This window comes from Biomphalaria glabrata, chromosome 1, assembly GCF_947242115.1.
Source record: "Biomphalaria glabrata chromosome 1, xgBioGlab47.1, whole genome shotgun sequence".
NCBI classification, from domain to species: Eukaryota; Metazoa; Mollusca; class Gastropoda; family Planorbidae; genus Biomphalaria; species Biomphalaria glabrata.
The window spans coordinates 90085486-90101663 of NC_074711.1; the positions used below are offsets into that span (position 1 = coordinate 90085486).

The 16178-nt window shown below is 33.4% G+C and overlaps 1 pseudogene; it reads left to right on the plus strand.

Annotated features, from left to right (window-relative positions):
* Positions 1–16178, plus strand: part of LOC129926690 (dynein axonemal heavy chain 6-like) — a 75188-nt pseudogene that overhangs the window by 40361 nt on the left and 18649 nt on the right.

Here is a 16178-nt window from a genome sequence, read left to right on the forward strand (position 1 = left end):
ACTAACTGATTAATATTGACCCTTATTTTTGAGTCCCTTAAACTTATTCTCGTGTTCTCAGCACGGAATATTACAATAGGTGACTGAGTGTCACTTCATGTCACAGAGGTTCTAAAACTGGACTGTGACACTCATGTTGGTTTATTTAATATGCTTCTGTTGCATATATTTCTTGTAGTAATATTAAGACTGCTCGTGAGAGAGTAGCTAATGGACTTTCCAAACTGTTTTCAACCAATGATTTGGTTGACAATATGAAGAAAGAACTTGTTGCCTTAGAGCCTGAACTTAAGCAGAAGTCTGCTGACACTGCTGCCTTGATGGAAAGACTTAAAATAGATCAAGAGAAAGCTAATGTTGTAAGTTGACATTTGGAAATAGGACGTTTCTATTTATAACATAATGCATTATTTTTGTGCATTCATCATTCAATTATCTTAACTATTTAATTTTTGAAGTTGGGACAAGTAATTTTGTATGAGTTCAAGTTTCATTGAATGATGGAATTTTAATAAATGATTATCAGGTGTATGGTAGTATTGGTAATTATTAAGAAAGTATAGGATGATTGCTGTCAAACTCTAATTTAGCTTTTGAAAAAAAAAAAAATATGTATATATATTCAAAGAGAGACAGAAATGAACTTTATATTATCACTATATTTGAAATAGGATTACAAAACGTGACTAAAGAAGTCAGAATCTTAATAAAGTTTACTTTAAAGAAATAATCATGTCAAAATATAATTTGTACTTTAAACTTACTGATTTTTAGTAGTAATATAGTATCGATGTTCCTTTTTAAATGTGGTCGCTAAGAAAATAAAATTGTACATAGGTCATTGTTTACTAATTGTACTTTTTAATGATACATTTTAAGATTTGATGAACTAAGGGCTGTTTTGGCAATTAGTATTTAAAAAAAAAAGGACAAGCAATGGCTGAATAGTACCTAACACAACAAAATGCAAATGTACCTGATTCAATCAATAGATATAAAAGGGGTGACACTATTATGTAGATAAATTATAGTTGAGGTCTGAAGCCCTATGACTTTGTTTGGGACTATTTATTGTTTGATTTGTAGGAAATAAGAAGAAAACAAATCTCTGCTTTTTTGTATATTATATTGAAATTCAAGGGCTATTGAAATTACTGTTCTAGTTTCAAATACCTGAAAAGTCGGCACCTCTAGACCATGAAAACATCACCTTCACCTAACCCTTTGTCTGTTCAACTGTTGGGACACTACACATGATCTGTAGACCATTTTCCTTTTCTTTTCCTTAAGTAGAATCTCTTCCAGTGATAGGCTTGTCCACTCTTTGATGTTGTCTTCCATTCACTTTCTTTGCCTCTTCTTTTTCCTGGTACTGTTCCCTGAACAATTGCAGTGTAATAAAATTCACTGATAATAACAATTATAAGTTGAGTGATTATTAAAGTTAATATTTGATGTAGAAACCAGTCAACATTTAAGAACAAAAGACCTCCATCAGTATTTCCATGCACTAATGAGATTCTAGGCTGCTTTTGATCTATTTTAGTATGTTCTGATTAGGCTCAGAAATGGCTGTTGTGGATTGTTTCAGAGCTCTAATCAATATGAAATATTTAATATGTATGGATAACAGTTTCTTTCAATTTATCAATCAGGTTCAGAAACAGGTGGCTATCGATGAAGCGAAAGCGAAAACAACTGCTGAAGAAACTCAGGCTATAGCAGATGATGCTCAGCGAGACTTGAACGAGGCGCTACCTGCGCTGGAAGTTGCAGAGAAAGTAAAACATTTTTATAAATTACAGACACTCTTTCTAAACAGAAGAGAGTTATAGATTAAGCATATCCATTTCTTAATCTAGTCATGTAAGTTAATAACAGACTTAAACTCACCTAAGTCTTGATTGCCCTGGATGATTCAGGCAACATGTTCCTTGCTGCAATAGCAATAGGGAAGAAACACTTGTACCAATTGTCCTACCAGATGGAATAAGAAATGTTACTTGTTACTTTATCTTTGTGTCTTTTGGAGTATTTCATTAGGTTGTGTTTTTGTATTTATAAGTTATGGTTAAGTGTTTTATGTATTATTATTCCATCCCATCCCATGGAGGGCTCTGGCCTGTTTCAACACATCCTTCCATTCAGATCTCTCCTGGGCCCTTCGTCTCCACGCTCTAACCCCAAACTGTTAAAGATCTGCTTCCACATCATCAATCCATCGCATTCAGGGTCTGCCTTTGGGTTGCCTGCCTTTTGTTTTTTGTCTGTATACGATTTTCTCATCTGTTATCTGACATTCTTTCAAGGTGACCTGCCCAACATAGTCTGTTCTTTTTTTATTTCGGTCACTATTGGTGGGTCTTCATATAATTGATATATCTCTTGGTTAATGTGTGTCCTCCACCCAGTTTCATCCTGTATGGCACCATAGATTTTCCTAAGAATTTTTGTTCCCAAGTATTAATTAAATTTTCAGATGTCTTAGTCAGTGTCCAGGTCTCACTTCCACGCATTGCTGCTGGTCTTGTTATGGTTTTGTATATTATTTTCTTGGTTTTCCTTGAAAGAATGTATTATTACTTTACTTTTTAATCTTCTGTCATTCACAAAGTGTCATTACATGACAAGGTAGTAGTTCCTTCTCTGTCATTGAAAAATGATCTCATTTTCTTTTAACTCAAAAACTGCTAGGGAAGATTATCTTCATTTGAAAAACTGGACGCACACATGGCATGGGTATCTTGAGAGTTGCCCACTTTGATAAAAAAAAAATTTGCGAGAATGTTCTTTACTGATGACCATAATCTCCTTGTCTTCAATCTCATAATACTGCCATACACGGCTTCATGCCATGAGGTGCAATAATAAATAGCATTTCACAGTCATAAATGTCAATTTCATTTTCTTTGTGGGATCTCTTGAGAGTTGCCTATATATCACTTGGGAGCACTTTCCAGCTCATAGCTCCACATAAAATGTCATTTGGGGAGGCAATTTTCAGGCAAAAGAACTACATGTTCAGCCCATCATAGTTCTGACCTTTTTGCTGTGGCAAAAGATCTTAAAATCTCATATGTAGTCAAACATTTTTCACTGGTTAAGTTTTTAGACATCAGAGATGGTAAGAGTTCAGCTTTTTGATGTGACTGGAACATAATGTCCAGGAATCTGAAGCATAGAAGGACTACAATATTGTCAATTTTTAATTTTTGTACAAGTGCTTAGTCTTCTTGACCATACTTGTTTTTAAAGTCTGAGGCACTGTGGCATGCAACATGGAAGTCTACCTCAGCATATAGGCTGGCATTTAGTTACCAGATAGACAAACATTTTTACGCTTACTAGTTTCTGGCCATCTTTAAAAATGTCTTGTTTCTTGGCAATTTTATTGGGAGGAGGTTGGTACAGAACTTTTGTCTTTGCTGCATTGATATTGAAGCCAAAGTTTTTGCCTTAGTGAAGAGGGTCAAGCTCTTTTGAAGACCCACTATATTTGAGGGAAGTAAAGTGCAGCCATATGTGAATAGCAGATCTCTGATTTAATCATATTTGACTTTTGCCTTTGCTATAAGTCTCTGAGATTTGTCTTGTTTTATGCTGTTTTTTTTTTCAAATTTTAAACACATAAAATAAATTTTAAATTTCATATTAACCACTTCATTAAAATTTTAAACACCTAATGTTAAGTTAAATTTAAACTTTAAAAAACTATATATATGTGAACTAATGAAACTCTCAGAAAAGATCTACACATAACCACTATGCATATGAAGTATTGATAACTTATCACCCTAGAAGAGTTGATTGCTGGAAAGCACTGAAGAGTTTAATGCTGGGGAAACAATAAATTAATTTTATTAAACTCATGAGCTCTACCACATTTTCTCATCTTCTTCATCTACTCAGCTTAGCTGTAGGCTCTCTGCAGTGGCATGCTGTTCTTCCTAGTTGTTCCACACTGCCTTACAGAGTGTTAGTTATTCTAGGTTGTTCAGTTCAATTAAATTGTGACATTCTATAAGAAAATAATTGACAGTCTTGTAAGAAGATGACTACATCCTATGCGTCATGCATTTAGTCATGAGTATTAACCTATGACCTAAATTCTGCTAAGTCACTGATTTTCCTGGCTAGATCAGGCAACCCATTCCAAGCTCTAATAGCACTGGGGAAGAAAGAGCATTTGTACAAATTTGTCATAGCATATGGAACGAGGAATATGCCTTTGTGTCTTTCTGAGTATTTTATTAGGTTTTGTTTTTGTATTTGAAGATTCTGGTTCAATGTTTTATGTATAATTGATTCCTTACTTTTGAATCTTCTATCCTGAAGGCTTTCTAAATTTAGTGATTTTACTAAAGGTGTTACTCTAGTCAAATGTGAATATTTGTTTGTTATAAATCTCACTGCTCTATTTTGTGTCTGTTCCAGTTTCTTAATGTTTTCTTGAGTTGAGGGGTCCCAAACAGAGGATGCATATTCTATTATGAGCTTAACAAACATTTTAGTTATGCTTAATGCTTTGTTTGATTTTTTTTGATAGTTTAATCAATATGGGGATTCCATGGCAGTTTTTCATTTATCATAACACCTAAGTATTTTGCGTTTTTAGTCTGTGTTACTGGTTAACCATGAGTAAGATAAGTGGAATTTATTTGTTTTAGTTTTTATAATAAGAATGACAATGATCTGTTATGACTCTGCGCTTTCAGGCTTTGTTAGCACTAGACAAAAATGACATTGCTGAGATACGAGTATTTACCAAACCTCCAGAACTTGTTCAGACAGTTCTAGAAGCTGTTGCCATACTCTTAGGCAACAAGTAAGTGGAATAAACAAACGAAACATTAATGTTTTATACTTGGTGAACGTCTAATGACCGTGACCTTTAGTAATTCATTGCACTAAAATGTTGATTGCATATGCAATAATTTCTTTCAGGACAGACTGGGCGAGTTGTAAAGCCATGCTGGCAGACACAAACTTCTTAAAAAAAATGTATGAATATGACAAAGAAAATGTCCCAGCCGCCAAGCTGGCTAAAGTCAGGAAATATACATCCATGCCAAGTTTTGTACCTGACGTTGTAGCCAAAGTTTCAAAGGTAACTAATTTAATTGTTAAATAATTTCTAAAAATCATTAAATTATTTCTAAAAACTCATTAGACTGGATAATGAAAAGGTAAAAAGCTGGCAACACATGCATTCAATGGACAAAAAAATGGAGGATCTAGATTTCACAAGATGATATCTGCCTCCAAAAACTACAACATGCTCGTATAAAATTAAACAAGATCATTATAGAAGTGGAGAAAACTGGTTTAAAAAATCAATGAAAAGAAAACTCAGGTGTTGAGAATAAATAAAACCAAGAAAAACCACTACAACGTCAAGGAGAAAACCTAGTAGAAAGAGATGATATTGTCTATATTAAAAGCAAAGAGGGATGATTAACATACATGTTTAAAATTAGATCAACTAGGCTAGTCATGTGTTTAATATTCTACAGAAGATCTGGTGTTAAAAAAAAACAACTGTCACTACACAACAAAATGTGAATGTGAAATCATTTCTTTTATTTGGTTCAGAGACTTGAAGAGTAACACAGTCTAACATTCACCCACAAATGTTGTACTAATAAAATGATCTGTCTAATAAGTTAAGCCCACAGTATGTCAAAACAATTCCACTTTTCATTGAATGTTGTTTTGTTTTGTTTGTTTTTTTGCTTCTTTTTTATTTGCCAACCAGCAGTCTTCTAAGCAGAAAAACAATTTCTGTATTTGGTGTGGAAAAAAATGTCTATAGATGCATTATTATTTTTTTTTTAGTAGACATTATATTTTGTAATCACATTGTTTATGGAAAAGTTTCATAGTGAATGTACATCTTAAATCATTAACTACTTACCTGAAAATATTTGTGATTTAATGTTTTGAAGATTGTTATAACCACAGAGTAATGATGGAATGTTGTTTGATAAATCTATTCTTCGTCCAGGCTTGTAAAACTTTAGTCCTATGGGTTCGAGCAATTGATGTTTACTCTGCTGTAGCTAAACAAGTTGAGCCAAAGAAACAAGCGTAAGTAATTAGCAGTCAAGGCATTAAATAATTAGCAGTCAAAGCGTTGCTATTTTTTAAATCATTCTAGGTCTAAGTAAAAAAATATTCAATTATATTTGTTTTCTTAGACTTGTTTTAATACAACTTTAGTGGTCATTAATTAGTAAACTTTGTACTAAATCATAATGATGTCACTTTGACAGTGGAACATGGGATATATATATATAGTATTATTACAGAAGTATATGTATAGTTGGTATATTATTATTACAAGATGTATTATCTCTTCCTTGTCAGACTGGCTGAGGCTCAAGACGTTCTCAATGAGGTTTTAAGTGTCCTCAAAGCTAAACAAGACCAACTGGCTGAAGTGGAGAAACAAATTAAAAATCTTCAGGCTGTCTTTGACAAGAGTATGGCTGAAAAAAAAAGTTTGGAAAGAAACATGGCTGTGACTGCCGCCAGATTGAAACGCTCTTCCAAACTGACAACAGCCTTAGCTGATGAACAAGTAGGTTATTTTAAAATCTATGAGAACTATTATAACATTAAAATATGATTCTTAGTCAGACTTGGCCTACTGGGCGTAGTTTTTATAATATCAAAGATAAATTGAAATGATCAAACAAAAATATCACCTTGAGGAATAAATTAACGATTTGAAAATATGTGCATTCATTCACTAAAACCATATTTCCATACTGGAGATGAGACATGCATGGCACACAGTCTTAGAAAGAAGTGTGAGACTACAATGATTTTGTCACTTTTTTGGTGTGATTTTTTTTTCATATTTCTACTTTAAAAAAATATACATTTCAATAGCTCAACTATCTTTGAAACAACATCTCAATCTCATGATTTCATGTTTAAATAAGGATGGGACATTACTAGAAACTCATTTAGTTCTCATCTTTATCATTGAAATATTTATTCTCTGCTCCTTGAAATATTTATTCTCTACTCCTTGAAATATTTATTCTCTGCTCCTTGAAATATTTATTCTCTGTTCTGCAAGGTTGTTAAAAGTGGTAATGGATATAAGCACTCCACTACCTAAAAAATACTTTCAATGGCTTTCAGATAGCCTCTGACAAACAGCCTCTACCCGTTAGATGTTAGATATGGGAGAATTGTTATCACTAACTGGGGAAAATGTGTAACCAGTGCCTAAACCAGTAAGCTTCAGGCTTAAGGGGCTCATTAGCCTTGGTTGGCTACCCACCTAGGAGAAGGAAAACTGAATTCAAACCTCTGCTGCCTTGCGGCTATACCCAAATATGTGAAAGGCTTTGGGAGTCTATCTTGAGGAAAAATAAGGAGCAGACAACCTTAAGGCAGTTTGCAGAGCCTGCGCCACCGCATTTCGCATTCTGTATCAGCACTTGCTGTTCCTTTGGATTCATCAGCTGTGCTGAGAAATTGGAAAATAGCTGTTTGGGTTACATTGTTCCAACCATAACTAATGCCCAGGCATTCATCTCATTTCTCATTTCCATAGTAATTTTGCAACTGAAAGAGGCCATAGTATTTGTTCTCTTTCTACATCATGTTTCTTATAGGTTCGTTGGGAGGAAAGTGTTGCCAACTTTGATGTACAGTTGAAAAATGTAGTAGGAGATGTTTTTATAGCAGCAGCTTGTGTAGCGTACTATGGAGCCTTTACTTCTACTTACAGGCAAAAACTTGTAGAAGGTAAGTCTAAACATCAAAAACAATGTACTTTTAAAATGTTTAGATACAGACACCCTTGAAAACTAGTACCATTAAGAGAGAAAACTGGTTGTGTGGTATGCCTTTAGGACTGTCATCAGTTTGAACCCTTCCCACTGCTGTCTGCTTTGGTTCTCAAGAAGTTTAGATTGGTACATGATAATCTTAATTTCTGAATGAATGTCCAAAACTTAAAAAACAAAACCTTTATTAATGCAATGTCTGCTTATACCATATTAACTGATTGTTTTTTGACTAGCTTAAGTATTGTGTTGGATACATAAATAAATTTTTTAGACCTTTGTAGCAGCTTTTGATTCATTTCAGTTGTAAGTTTTCCTAATTGCCCATTAATCTTGATACATGGCAACTAATCATCCTCAATAAGAAAATATGAAAAGTACAAAATGAATTAGGTTTTGAAAATGGTGAAGGCTGTTTCTAAAAAATGTTTATAAAATGTTTTACATGTTACGGATGTTCCTTCAAAGATAAAGATAATCTACTTTCTAGTCCAAACCTCCTGCTTTCTGCTTTTGAATTGATCATTTGAGACTGTATACCTTCCTGGCCAAACATCAAATTATACAAACTTCTTGTTCTCATAACTCTTGAAAATATTACTAGGTCTAGCTTGATTTTTCATTATTTAGTTATGCTTTACTCTCAGATATATGATTTAGTAGTTAGAAACAAAATATTTTACTTCAATTATTATTAACTTAGAAGGCGCGGTGGCTGAGCGGTAAAGGGCTTGACTTCCTAACCGTTGTCCGGGGTTTGAATCCTAGTGAAGACTGGGATATTTAATTTCAGGATCCTTGGGCGCCTCTGAGTCCACCCAGCTCTAATGGGTACCTGACATTAGTTGGGGAAAAGTAAAGGCGGTTGGTCGTTGAGCTGGCCACATGACACCCTCGTTAACTGTAGGCCACAGAATCAGATGACCTTTACATCATCTGCCCTATAGACCACAAGGTCTGAAAGTGGAACTTTACTTTACTATTATTAACTTAACTGTATCTTGTATTTCTCACATTTAATTATTTGTTAAAAACTTTTAGAAATATTTATATTAAGAAAGAACATTTTTAAGAAAGTAGCATAACATAACCTAAATATTACCACAACGACCAATTGATATGACTGAAATACTCTGATGTATCTAGCATGAATACTTAGGTTCATTATAAGACATTTGAATGTATTTAATAATTTGGATACAAAAACTTTTCTACTGGTTGGACTAAACGATTGATTGATCTTCAAATACCTGCAACAGAAAATATGACTCTTGTGTCAGTCTTGGCAGATATATATGAAATTCGACAATGGAATGCTGACGGTCTGCCAAGAGATGCTGTGTCAATTGAAAACGCTGTTCTTGTAACTAAAGGTCGCAGGTGGCCTTTGATGATTGACCCACAAGAACAGGTAAAGTTTCTAAGTAAACAAATAATGTTTCTAGTATGTACTTGTATTGATTAAAGCTGAGTATTATTGTTGACACTTCTTTCAGGCCAACAGATGGATCAGAAATAGAGAGGCTCTAAATAAGCTTAAAATTATTAAATTATCAAATTCCAACTTTCTGAGAACACTGGAAGCTTGCATAAGAGCAGGTTTACCTGTTTTGATGGAGGATGTTGGTGAAGCTTTGGATCCAGCACTAGAACCTGTCTTGTTAAAACAAACCTTTATACAGGTAACATTTTTCTATTACATCTAAACATTTAAACACTTTATTGTATACCAAAATTTTCTCTGTGTGTGTAAAAGCTGTGTTTGTAAAAGCAAAAAGGTTTAATGATGGAGTAATGTCTCCTGACTTGTTACAACTTTATGTAATCTACCCTTGGACTCCAATATGTTTTGAGGGTTTGGTCAGTGCAACATTCAATTCATTTCTCCATCTATAACTAAAGTGCTTTACATGACAAGTAACATATCAAGCTTTAAACTCCTTTAGGTATTTGAACCTTTTATGTAACCTTATTGACTTTTTTCAGTTATATATTTATAAGTAAGGTCACTTTTATCAAATTTGACATTATGAAAATGCTTCATTTCTAAGGACTTAACATGTTTCTCTATAAGAGTAGATTCAAAAATTTTGAGTTTTTTGGTGTTCCTAATTAGGTATTTGTGAAGTAAAGCTATTTCTTGCTTTAATCCCAGGATTCTCAAAGAGATGCCCAGAACAGTGTTAATGCAGAGTGTTCAGATGCAAATGTATTGTTGAACAGAGAGGAAAAAAAATGTTACTGTAATCTTTTAGAACACTAATCTTGGTTGCTGAAGTTATCAAAATATATTTTGTACAAAAATAAATAGTATAGTGTTGTAGGTAACTGTGAATGAAAAAATGCGAGGCTAAAATGATAATACATAAACGGTTAAGGATGATTTTATGGAATGCCTCCCCCCTCCCCATTTGCCAATGCTTTCAATGAATTTCTTAGTGTTGTATCTGGTCTCCTTAGTGGTTGTCTTGGAATGTACCTGGTTTTTTTTTAATAGAGTATATGTAGTCATAACCTATTTCCAATTAGAAAATTATTTTCTGGTCACAGCCTACTTGTTATATTATAGCAGAGAACAGATCATCTTATCCTATCTTGTCTGCTTACCATATTCCTTTGTAGATTGAAATCTAGATAATGATATTTTAAACATTCTCGAATATCATTCTCATTATAACTATGTTATAGGCTGATTTATGATAATTTTTCTTTCCTTTTCTAAGGGAATGAACTAAGTTTTATGTTTAGGCTCACAATAGATTTTATTGGAATTATAAGAAAATATAAGATGGAGTTCATTTGCCCCTGAGTCCACCCAACTCTAATGGGTACCCGACTTTAGTTGTGGAATGTAAAGGCGGTTGGTCATGTACTGGCCACATAACACCCTGCTTGTTAACTGTTGGCCATAGAAACAGATGACCTTAACATCATCTGCCCCATAGATAGCAAGGTCTGAAAGGGGCGACTTTACTTTTACTTAGCTCCTGTCTCATGTTTACAGGAAATATTCAATGAACAGCTATTTGGATGTAATCTTTAAAATTAAAACAAAAGTTAGTTTATCTTGTAATATTTCTAAAAGTAATGAAGTCTATTCACATGTAAAATATTTCACATGTTCCTTCAGATTTGATGGTAATTTCATCCTAACCAAACCTCTCGCTGAACTGTAGGATATGAATCTGGTACTATTGAGACCATCCAACAACAGTCCAGCCAGCATATCACACTACCTGACTCCCATCAATTAAATAATAAGGACAAATTTTAGCATGAATAATATTATAATAAATGAAATGACCATAAATAGAATCATGATGAATCAACTAGTAATGAATGAGATTATTATAAATAAAATCAACATGAGTGAAATTATAATTGAATTTGTCATGAATGAGCTTAAAAGGAAATTGGAAGGATAGAACTTGCAGTTAAAAACTAAATTTTCAAAGTGATACCCAATGTATAGAGTTTTAGGCCAACATTCTGATTTAATAAAAATTACTTTTTAATCTTTTTTTTCGTTGTCTTTTTCAGGGTGGGCGTGTGTTGATTCGCTTGGGGGATAGCGATATAGACTGATCGAAACTTTCGCTTCTATATGACCACCAAACTTTCTAATCCACATTACTTGCCAGAAGTCTGCATCAAAGTAACAGTTATCAATTTCACAGTCACCAAGAAAGGCCTTGAAGATCAACTTCTTAGGTTGAAAATTTCTTTCGCATCTATTTTTTTTTTTTCTTGTTACATACATTTTATTTTAGCTCTGGCTTAACATCCAAAGCATTCTTTCAAGACTAAATTAACCAGTCGAATTGTTAAAAAGTTTAAAAAAAAAAAAATAAGATTGGTTAAACTAAATACATTACAATTTTTATTACTACTATAAAATCTACTTTTATGTAAATGTTGTTTTATTGTTTTGATTATGAAAATATATAATTTTTTTGGGAATACAATCTGTTTTTAAATAGACTAATTTTTAACTAGGAGCAGTAAAAATTTCAACTAGTTACATTTAATAGGTCAGACATGAAAAGGTTGTTTTTCTTTCTATTGGTTGTAGTGATGTTGTCAGTTTAGAGAGACCAGACTTGGAAGAACAAAGAAATGAACTCATCATGAGAATCAATGCTGATAAGAACCAGCTGAAATCTATTGAAGATAAAATTCTGAAGTTACTTTTTGAATCGGAAGGAAATATATTGGACAATGAAGAACTTATCAATACATTGAATGATTCTAAGGCAAGTATCACATAGGCCTTGAAGTGTGTGAGTTTCACTTGTTTCCATTGGTAATGTGGGTGTTTATAACCATTAAAGCATCATTCAAATGTCCCAAGTACATCTTGAGGATCTCTCATTCCTTATATCTCTCTGCAGAAGTAACACAGCACTAAAATAATTTTTTTTTATAATTCCAGTAGCCGAGTTTAATATATAATAATGATCATATAATTATAATGTGATTTAGAAAACAAAGATGTAGAAGACTAGAAATCAAACAGAAAAAATACCATCATGTTTTATTAGACTTGGTTCAAGAAAAAACAATGTTCATAAAGTTAAACAAAATTCTAAGATTAAAATGGGTCTAACAATGTTACCAGAAAATTATATCATGAGGGTGTCTACCAATAAATTTTACTGCTATTGGGAAAAAATTGGTTTTAGTTGCCAATTTAAATAAAAAACATCAAGTAACAGTGTAGATACACTTGTTGAAATAAGTTCAGATGTAAAATTCATAGCAGACATGTATTAACTAGTTTTTAATTCTGATCAACTTAAAGAAAAATATTGAATGGTTTCTTGACAGGTCACCTCAGCAGTTATCAAAGACTTACATTGAATTGTTTCTTGACAGGTCACCTCAACAGTTATCAAACAAAGACTTGCTGAATCCGAGACAACAGAAGAAAAGATCAGTGTGGCCCGGGAGAAATATCGCTGTGTTGCTGAGAGGGGTTCGGTTATGTACTTTCGTGTCTGACATGGGGGAAGTAGATCCCATGTATCAATTCTCTCTCAAGTATTTTAAACAGGTAAAGGAATGGATAAGCCAATAAAATCATCACATTAGTATGTGTAATTTACATTCCTAAACCAATAAGTATTGATCTTAGTACCCAAAGTTGGTCTCAAATTGTAGTGGGCCCATGCATAAATGTAAAATTTTTAACTTTACCCATATTTACTTCATATACATTTTGCAAGTATTTAAAAAGGATATTGTTATAAATGAACTTATTGATATGGGTAAGGTTAGATGTGCATATGACGCGCTCACACAGGTGACAGAAGCCATCTACTGCTAACATTAAACCAGGATGAGGGATGGCCCTTCAGGAACACTCTACTTGAAAATAGGTTGTGATGTGGTCATGTGATTTGTCTAAAAAAGGTCTGGGGACATTCTGTCATTTCCTAGAAGGCCTTCATTGGCCCTTTATAAAGAGAAGAGGTGGCAGAGTCAAGATAGTCTGGTAGAGTCCAGGTTCAGTTCAGTTCTGGACAAAACAGATAGTCTAGTATGATTCAATTAAGTAGAGCAGTACCTTTTTGTAAGGTTCTCTACAGTGAAGTGCTTGTGCAGTCTTTCAAACTTCCACCTGTACAGTATTTGACATAGTTTATTAGAGTTGATAAAGTACCCAGCAATCTGAGTCCAGTGTTTCCAGGAAGCCAGATAGATAGTCATAACAATAAAAACAGATAATTTACTCATGTATAAGCACATGTGTTTTTTTCTCATATTCTTTGACAATCAGTATATGTCTTATCCAAAATATCCATTATTTACAGTTAAAGTTTGAAATACAGTGTCATTATTAACTAATTTAGAAAATTCATTTTAAAATGTTTAGCTTCTTTGTGTATTGTGTTGCTGATGGGCAGAACCACTTTAAACATTACCCCTGTAAGCCGATTATAATAATAATCTTTATTATCCATGAATGCTTTGCTAGATGGTATATTAGATGACAATGACGGTATATAAGATGATAATGATGCCAACCTGCAACAAATTTTAGCACTGCAGCTATGGTTCTTGACAAGGCTAGATGGGATTCTTCTGTAAAATCCATTGTTTCTTTGTGATTAAAAGAATGAATTACAAGGTGTCAACATTTTTGTCATCTGTGCCTCTGTAATAAATTGGTAGGGTTCGAAAACAGGACTAGGCAGTAGTCAAAAGGACCGAGGAGCCATCTGTATGAGTATGAAGTAGAAATTAGTTTGGTGTATTTTTTAGAAAATCTGAAACAAATTTGAAAAATGAAATGATGCTAGAATAGAGTAGTTTTCTCCCCTACACCCACATTACTAATAAAATTTAAAAAAAAAAAAAAATCTCCCTCCCCATCATCTGATTGTCTGAAAGGAAAATTGGTCCAGTCCAAAGTTAGGCAATCATGTCTGAGTTTAATTTGAATTTTAGCCTTTATTTTTCCAATGTTTCAAATGCTTAGGATTCAGTCAGAAACATCTTAACCATTTTATTATTTTAAAATTTTATTCAGCTATTTAACAATACAATCTCAACCAGTGAGAAGTCTGATGACCTTCAAACACGACTGGACATTTGCTTAGAAGAGACTACAGTATGTATTTACAAGAATGTTTCTAGGTAATTCTTGTTTTGTTACCTGCATTGTGTCTCATGGTTTCAGTAATATTGACATTACTGGAATTGGTGTAATGCAAAAAAAAGCACTCCACTGCCTATAAAATGCTTCCAAAGGCATGCGTCTCAAATAGCCCTCTGACAACTAGTCCAACTCAGATATTGGATCCGGCTTGAACTGTTATCTGTAAAGAAGAGCACTGGTGCTTTAACAAGTAATCTTCAGGCAGGAAGGGGCTCCTTAGCTTGCTGGCTACCCACCTAGGAGAAGGAAAACTCTAATTCAAATCTCTACTCATTGCAGCTATATCCAAACATGGGGAAACTTTTCAGGAGTCAACCCTGAAGAAAAATCAAGAGCCAGTGACCCTTGGGTAGCTTACAGTGCTACACCCTGGCAGAGTCTGCGATGCCGATAAAATTTACTCCTTAACTTTATTGGCATTAACCTTCATTTGGATAGATCAGCTGGTTGCAAGGGGAAGGGGGGGAGGACTGCTCCATGTGTGACATGGTTCCAATCATAGCCTATGTATTCATCTCAATTACATGAGACCAATAGTTGTTTCATAACTGAAGGAGGCCATAAAATAATCAAATGTATCTCATAGTGCCTCTAGTATATGGTTTTGTGGGTCATGCTTTATTTTGTAGTATGCTTGGTCCCCTTTCACATCCGTCAGATGCAGATAATGCAAAGGTCATCTGTTTCTATTACTGATGGTTAACAAGGGTGTTCTTAGCTAATGTCAAGTACCCATTATTTATATTGTAAATCTTAAAGAATTCATTAACTAAATTAACTTTGATCTTACTTACAGATTAATGTGACATGTGAAATGAGATATTCCTCTAGTGGTTGCTTAATATTTCTCTTCTTTTCTTATTTCAACTTCATTTATTTTAGGAAATGCCTTCACAGAAATGAAATGACTTTCTAGAGATCCTAGAGATATATAAATATGTTATCATTTTATTATATACATTAGGAATAAAAAGTTTTAAATAATAGTACACTTGTATGGAGTAGTGATTTTCTGTGACCGTGGCTGTGTATCGATGATTAGCCTCTTTATGCAGAAAAGACAGAAGAGAAGTTACAAAGGGAAGATTATAAGTTTCAACAGATGTAAAATGCTGAATGCCACAGAATTTTTTGTACATCTTAAAGATTGTAGCTTATTCAAATCAATTAGATTTGAGAGTTTAAATTTATATAACCATTGAGAATCAACACACTTTGTCACCACTGACAACTTGACATATTTATGGATTATTTAGAATCTCATTGAAAGAGGAAGGTTAAACAATTATAGAACACACAACTTCTATCAAAATAAAAACTTTTTTTCTTTTATTGTAATTAAAAGCCATTACATTTTCTACAGCAAAATGTCCCCAAACCAGAAAACACAACGTGGCTTCCATTAAATGTTTGGAAAATGGCCTGCGAGATGAGTGACACATTTGAAAACTTCCGTTACATCCATTATGATTTGGATAAAACACCTGTATGGATAAGACTGGATGAAGGCCCTGAGGTAATGATAACGATAACAAAATGCATTACCCATATAAAAAAATATTAAAACAATCAGTCTCAATCAAACTGAAGGCTACATATCTTAATAATTAGGACATATCTTCAATAAAGATCATTTCATTCTTTGAAATCTGTCTCTTTAATCTATTTGTACATAATAATGAGAGACTTAACTCTGCAAAGGCATTGTTTTT